The 6,000-nt window shown below is 40.7% G+C and overlaps 1 pseudogene; it reads left to right on the forward strand.

The window, feature by feature from the left end:
• Window positions 1-3,295: 3,295 nt before the first annotated feature.
• Window positions 3,296-5,380, forward strand: LOC140481754 (gamma-crystallin M2-like; annotated as a pseudogene).
• The last annotated feature ends 620 nt before the right edge of the window (window positions 5,381-6,000 follow it).

The following is a 6,000-nucleotide window of genomic DNA, read 5'->3' on the forward strand; positions in this document are numbered from 1 at the left end:
GTGGAGAGCATTGTCGACCACGTCGGAGGGGAAATTGCGGTCTTTGAAGAAGGAGGCCATCTGGGTTGTTCAGTAGTGGAATTGGTCCTCCTGGGAGCAGATGCGGCGGAGGCAAAGGAATTGGGAAAATGGAATGGCGTTTTTACAGGGGGCAGGGTGGGAGGAGGTGCAATCTAAGTAGCTGTGGGAGTCGGTCGGTTTGTATTAAATGTCTGTGTTGAGTTGGTCACCCAAGATAAAAATGGAGAGGTCTAGGAAGGGGAGGGAGGAGTCTGAGATGGTCCAGGTAAATTTGAGGTTTGGGTGGAAGGTGTTAGTAAAGTGGATGAACTGTTCGACCTCCTCATGGGAGCACAAGGTAGTGCCAATACAATCATCGATGTAGCGGAGAAAAAGGTGGGGGGTGGTGTCAGTGTAGCTGCGGAAGATGGACTGTTCCACATATCCTACAAAGAGGCAGGCATAGCTGGGGCCCATGCGGGTGCTGATGGCTACTCCTTTGGTTTGGAGGAAGTGGGAGGATTGGAAGGAGAAGTTGTTCAGAGGGAGGACCAGTTCAGTCAGTTGAAGGAGGGTGTCAGTGGAAGGGTACTGGTTGGTTTGGCGGGAGAGGAAGAAGTGGAGGGCTTGGAGGCCTTCGTGATGGGGGATGGAAGTGTATAGGGACTGGATGTCCATCGTGAAGATAAAGCGTTGGGGGCCGGGGAAGCGAAAATCATGGAGGAGGTGGAGGGCGTGGGTGGTGTCCCAAACGTAGGTGGGGAGTGCTTAGACTAAGGGGGTCAGGACAGTGTCGAAGTATGCAGAGATGAGTTTGGTGGGGCAAGAGCAGGCTGAGACAATGGGTCGGCCGGGTCAGTCAGGTTTGTGGATTTTGGGCAGGAGGTAGAAACGGGTGGTGCGGGGTTGTGGGACTATGAGGTTGGAGGCGGTGGATGGGAGATCTCCTGAGGTGACGAGGTTATGGATGGTCTGGGAGATGATGGTTTGGTGGTGGGAGGTGGGGCCATGGTCAAGGGGGCAGTAGATTCAACCAGACTCAAAGCTCATTGGCAATTGCCTTAATTAAACATTCACCCACCCAGCTTCCTCTAAGGACTCCATTTCATTTCCTTGCTTTCTTTGTCAGATCTATTCTCACCATACCAATGCATCTGCTATACCTTCTGGTTTCTTTTGTGATTGCAGGGCCTTGACAGTGTCCCATGTTTTGAATCTCATATACCTCTCTCTCCCAGAACCACACCAGGATTCTTCGTGTCCTCACAGTCCAGGAGCATTCTGGATAAGTCTTTGCAATATCTATATTCTCTAAGGTGATGCCAACACCAAATACCTCTTTTCCTCCACTCTCCTTTCTGAGCTTACCAAGGAGACTCTTCTTGCTCCTGCTCCAACCCATGATCTGTCTAGTATCCATTCCCTCTGCCGATAGGTGTGCCAGCCCTCTGTACAGGCTTATTGACCCTTCCTTCCTGCCTGGGTTCAGGTGCAATCAAAGACTGTTCTGCAGAATGACTGTCACCTTCCTGTCTCTTCCCTTATTATCAGTTGTGGTGGCCAGGCTGCATTTTTGACCTTTATTGAAGATTTACGTAAAGTGCTTGAGGTTCTCTGAAGCTGAAAGGTAACTGATTAAACCTCCGGCTCTGAAGATGCTTAACTGGACAAAAGCTGTCGCTACCACATCAAGGGAATACTGAAAAATCTTAATTTTAATGAGGCTCAGCTAAAGTGGCTTCAAGACCAAAAGAGAAACTCAACTTCTGACTCTCACTACTGTGCTAAAAAATCCAGCTCTTTCATTTTCTCTCTCGCCTTTCACAAATGCACATGCTCATACTACCATGCTTTCTGGATCTGCTACCATTATTGAAAACAGTCTCAAGGAAGACATATTGCCAGGAAGGAGAGAGACACAGAATTTAAATGATTTGAAATTAATCATTTTTTGGATTGAATTTTTTTATTTGGTTTTACTTTCTTTGGCATTGGTGCTGCTGTTTAGTTCCAGGTTGTGTCCAGGCTGCTAGTTCCCAGATCTTAAGGATCTGGACAATCAGTTTTAATGTTTTCATGAGTTTACATCTGACATAAACTCCCAAACCAATTGCTGCATGTGTTTTCTGCACAGTAACTCTTTCTACACATTCCCCATCTTTGTAACATTAGCTAATGTGTGGCCCTATTTTGCTTGCCTTTATATGGGGATTACCAGACTTTCATTAATGCCCCTCTTTGTGAAGACTCTTATTCAGAAAAATTAGAGCTGGCAGCAATGAGAACAAAACAAACTGTCCACTTGAATCAGGTTTTTTATTTGTAAATAGAGCGTGCCACACAGGAGCATTTTTGCTGACTTGGCTTAAAGTTAATTCAAACATTAATGCTCTTTGTAGACTGAATGGACCATGGCAAGTATGAAAACAGACAACTCTCTAGCTCTACAATTGATTGAGAATTTCAACAGGGAGTTCAGCATAGGAAAGGTCAAAAATACTTCATAAAATGTTGATTTACAATTATGCATATTCACTATTATTATTTACTCAACATGTTTGGTTTATTTTGTTTGGGAGGCACAGTGGCTCACTGGTGAACACTGCTGCCTCACAGTACCAGGGATCTGGGTTCAATACCAGCCTTGAGTGACTGCCTGTGTGGAGTTTGCACATTCTCCACATGTCTGCATGGATTTCCTCCGGGTGCTCCAATTTCCTCCCACAGTCCAAAGATGCACAGGTTAGGTGAACTGACTGTACTAAATTGCCCATAGTGTTCACAGATGTGTAGGTCAGGGGTAAATGTTGAGAAACTGGGTGGGTTACTCTTTGGAGGGTTGGTGTGGACTTCTTGGGCTGAATGGCCTGTTTCCATACTGTAGGGATTCTATGATTCTATAGTAATTAAAATGCAGTCTTGTCTAGTTAGGAGAATGGGATCGTTTGAATGAACAGCTTAGTACATTACTGTGATAAATGCTACTGAATGACTGGTCAACAGTAACATGAGCATGTTGTCACTTTCCAGGTGGAAGTCTGTCTAGATTCACCTTTTGATTTGTTGCCTCGACCTTTGACAGACCTTCGAATTTGGGCTTTCCTTTCCTTTCCTTCCGTACATCCTGCCTCTGTATTTGCTGAAAGCCAGTCACTGCCCTCCTTTGTTTTAATTTCGATGCCCATATGAGTATTGAACAAATAGCTTTACTCAACAACTTGATAGGCTTGGGAACAATGAATTACAATTGCTCTTCTTGTTAACTAACCAAATCAAGCCTCTTTTGTATTCTTCTATGACAATACAGATTGAAGACAGGAACTTCCAGGGGCGGCACTATGAGTGCAGCAGTGACTGCGGCGACTTGTCCCCTTACTTCAGCAGCTGTAACTCCATCCGTGTTGAGAGTGACTGGTAGGTGCTGTATGAGAAACCCAATTACATGGGATACCGTGTTCTGACCAGGGGAGAGTATCCTGACTACCAGTGCTGGATGGGATTCAACGACAATATCTGGTTGTGTCGTACCTATCCATATGTAAGTTTCAAGCTTGCTGCACCTTATTCTCTACTTTCTGTAAACAATATGTCTTTTGATAATAATTGTCCTGAATCATACTTGGAAACACACAGAATTTAATTTTTACAGTATCAAATTAATTGAAAATCTATCATTCCATTCAGATGCAACATCAGCTAATAAATTGGAATTGATACTTTATTACTTATAGCTTTCAGAATTAATACAATATTGCTATGAATAATTATTTTGCTCATAAACAAATTATATTGAATTAATCAATTAAGCTGGTATAGAAGCAAAACCATCTAACTAAAATTTCATTACATAGAAACTTATAAATAAATATGAAGTATGCTATGAGAATATCACAATAACAAACATTGTAGATGACAGTGTACGGATCTGCTCGCAACATTGATTATAGTTCTCAAAGTAAGTACAGAGAGGTCAAAGTGAAGCACTGATTGGGCCTGTGTCTATCTATCTCTGTGAGAAACAGAAATCAGAAACAGCAGAATTCAAAAGATATGTAATATAAACAAATTGGAGGAGATGTTAACTCATGATTTTCTTCGCTTAGAAATATGCAAAGTTGCATTACAGAATTATCTGTAAATATAACAAAAGTTTATTGATAATGCTGAATATTTTTCCATTGCAAATATGGCCACCATGATCCAGCCGTGCATATGCAGTTCCGCCCATGCTATTAGTCCAGTGCATTATAAGCAATTGATGTTTTTATGGTCTGAGATATAATTTTATACTTCACTTTGTCTAAGGCAGTTTAACTGGACAGAGCTTTTACAAAAACAAAAACAGAAATTGCTGGAAAAACTCAGCTGATCTTGCAGCATCCATGGAGAGAAATCAGAGTTAATGTTTCGGGTCCATTGACCCTTCCTCATTTCTGTTGTTTTTGTTCCTGATTTCCAGCATCTGCAGTTCTTTTTAGCCTTTTTTTTGTTCAATGAGACATTACAAATTTACCTTATTCAGAAGGAAGAGCTAATGTGACATATTTTGGCTTTTCCGTACTTGTGATAATCCAAATTCTTAAACGAAAGCATGTCGTGACTATTATTAGCAACAGATGAGGGTACGTCAAAGTCACACACCTAGTGTATTTTCAAAAAGTAGTATAGAAAGTAAGATAATTGTTTGTTCAATTATGAATTCCTAAGGAGAGTTGCTCACTTTAATAAGTTGACAGTTGTTTAATTGTCAGAAAACCTCATGATAATATGCTCCACCTAAATGTGGCATTGCCCATAAATATAACCTATAAATAATTACAGGAATAATCAATTTATTTCTCTCCTACGTAGATTTTTACCTATTTATAGCAATTTCAAGGATCAATATTATGCTTTGTCATTGCTGATATTTATTGTCCGTTATCCTTGGGAAAGACTTTGACATTCAGCAGATTTTGAAGGAAAATCTCTAAATTTCTGTTAAAATATGAAATGGCATTTTTTACAAGAAATTTACAATTTTGAAAAATGTCTTTTAGTCTAGAGATGGGCTTTACAGAATGAGGATTTACGAGAGGCCTGACTTTGGAGGGCAGATGATGGAATTCATGGATGACTGTCCATCTGTCTACGATCGTTTCCGTTACCGTGACATCCACTCCTGCCAGGTGATGGACGGTTACTGGATCTTCTATGAACATCCCAACTACAGAGGGCGACAGTACTTCATGAGACTTGGTGAATACAGGAGATACAGTGACTGGGGAGCAACCTGTTCTACAATTGGATCTTTCTGCCATTTCTGAGTTGTTAATTAAAGATTTGTATTGTTGAAAATTACTCAGGAATTAGCTAATAAAAATGATAATATTCAATAACATTTAAGGAGTATTTTTGTGAAGTGCTGCAGAGTTGTATTTTGAAAACACTATGATTGTAGTACCAATAAATTTTGCAAGGGAACCAATTCAAAAACCATTATGCACCATTCACATTTCGATAGCAACTAGTTGGCCAATGGTCCCATGTCAATTATCTTGCATGAGGTAGTACAAATTGCACTCATACTTACATGATAAATTGCTTGTGAGCAAACTTGCTAAGCCAATAGGCAGACAACTTAATGACAAAAAATCCAAAATCGTTAAATAAAAAGTCACACCATGAAATCATGAACTAACATTTCTTTGTTAATATTTCTGATAATTGTATAAGCAAACTTTAAAATCAATTGCTAGGAACACTTAAGGTATCTAAATTATTACGATGAACTGATGAAACTTAAATAAGAGCATACAAAGACATCCTGTCTATGGGAGAAAGTGAGACCTTTCCTGATAAAGGGCTTATGCCTGAAATGTTGATTCTCCTGCTCCTCAGATGCTGCCTGACCTGCTGCGCTTTTCCAGCACCACGCTCACAACTTGTCTATGTCAAGCTCATCATCAATGGGATTCTATGGTTTTACAATTGAGTGTACACTATTATACAATGTTGACA

Source organism: Chiloscyllium punctatum, chromosome 10 (genome assembly GCF_047496795.1).
Source record: "Chiloscyllium punctatum isolate Juve2018m chromosome 10, sChiPun1.3, whole genome shotgun sequence".
Lineage (NCBI taxonomy): Eukaryota > Metazoa > Chordata > Chondrichthyes > Orectolobiformes > Hemiscylliidae > Chiloscyllium > Chiloscyllium punctatum.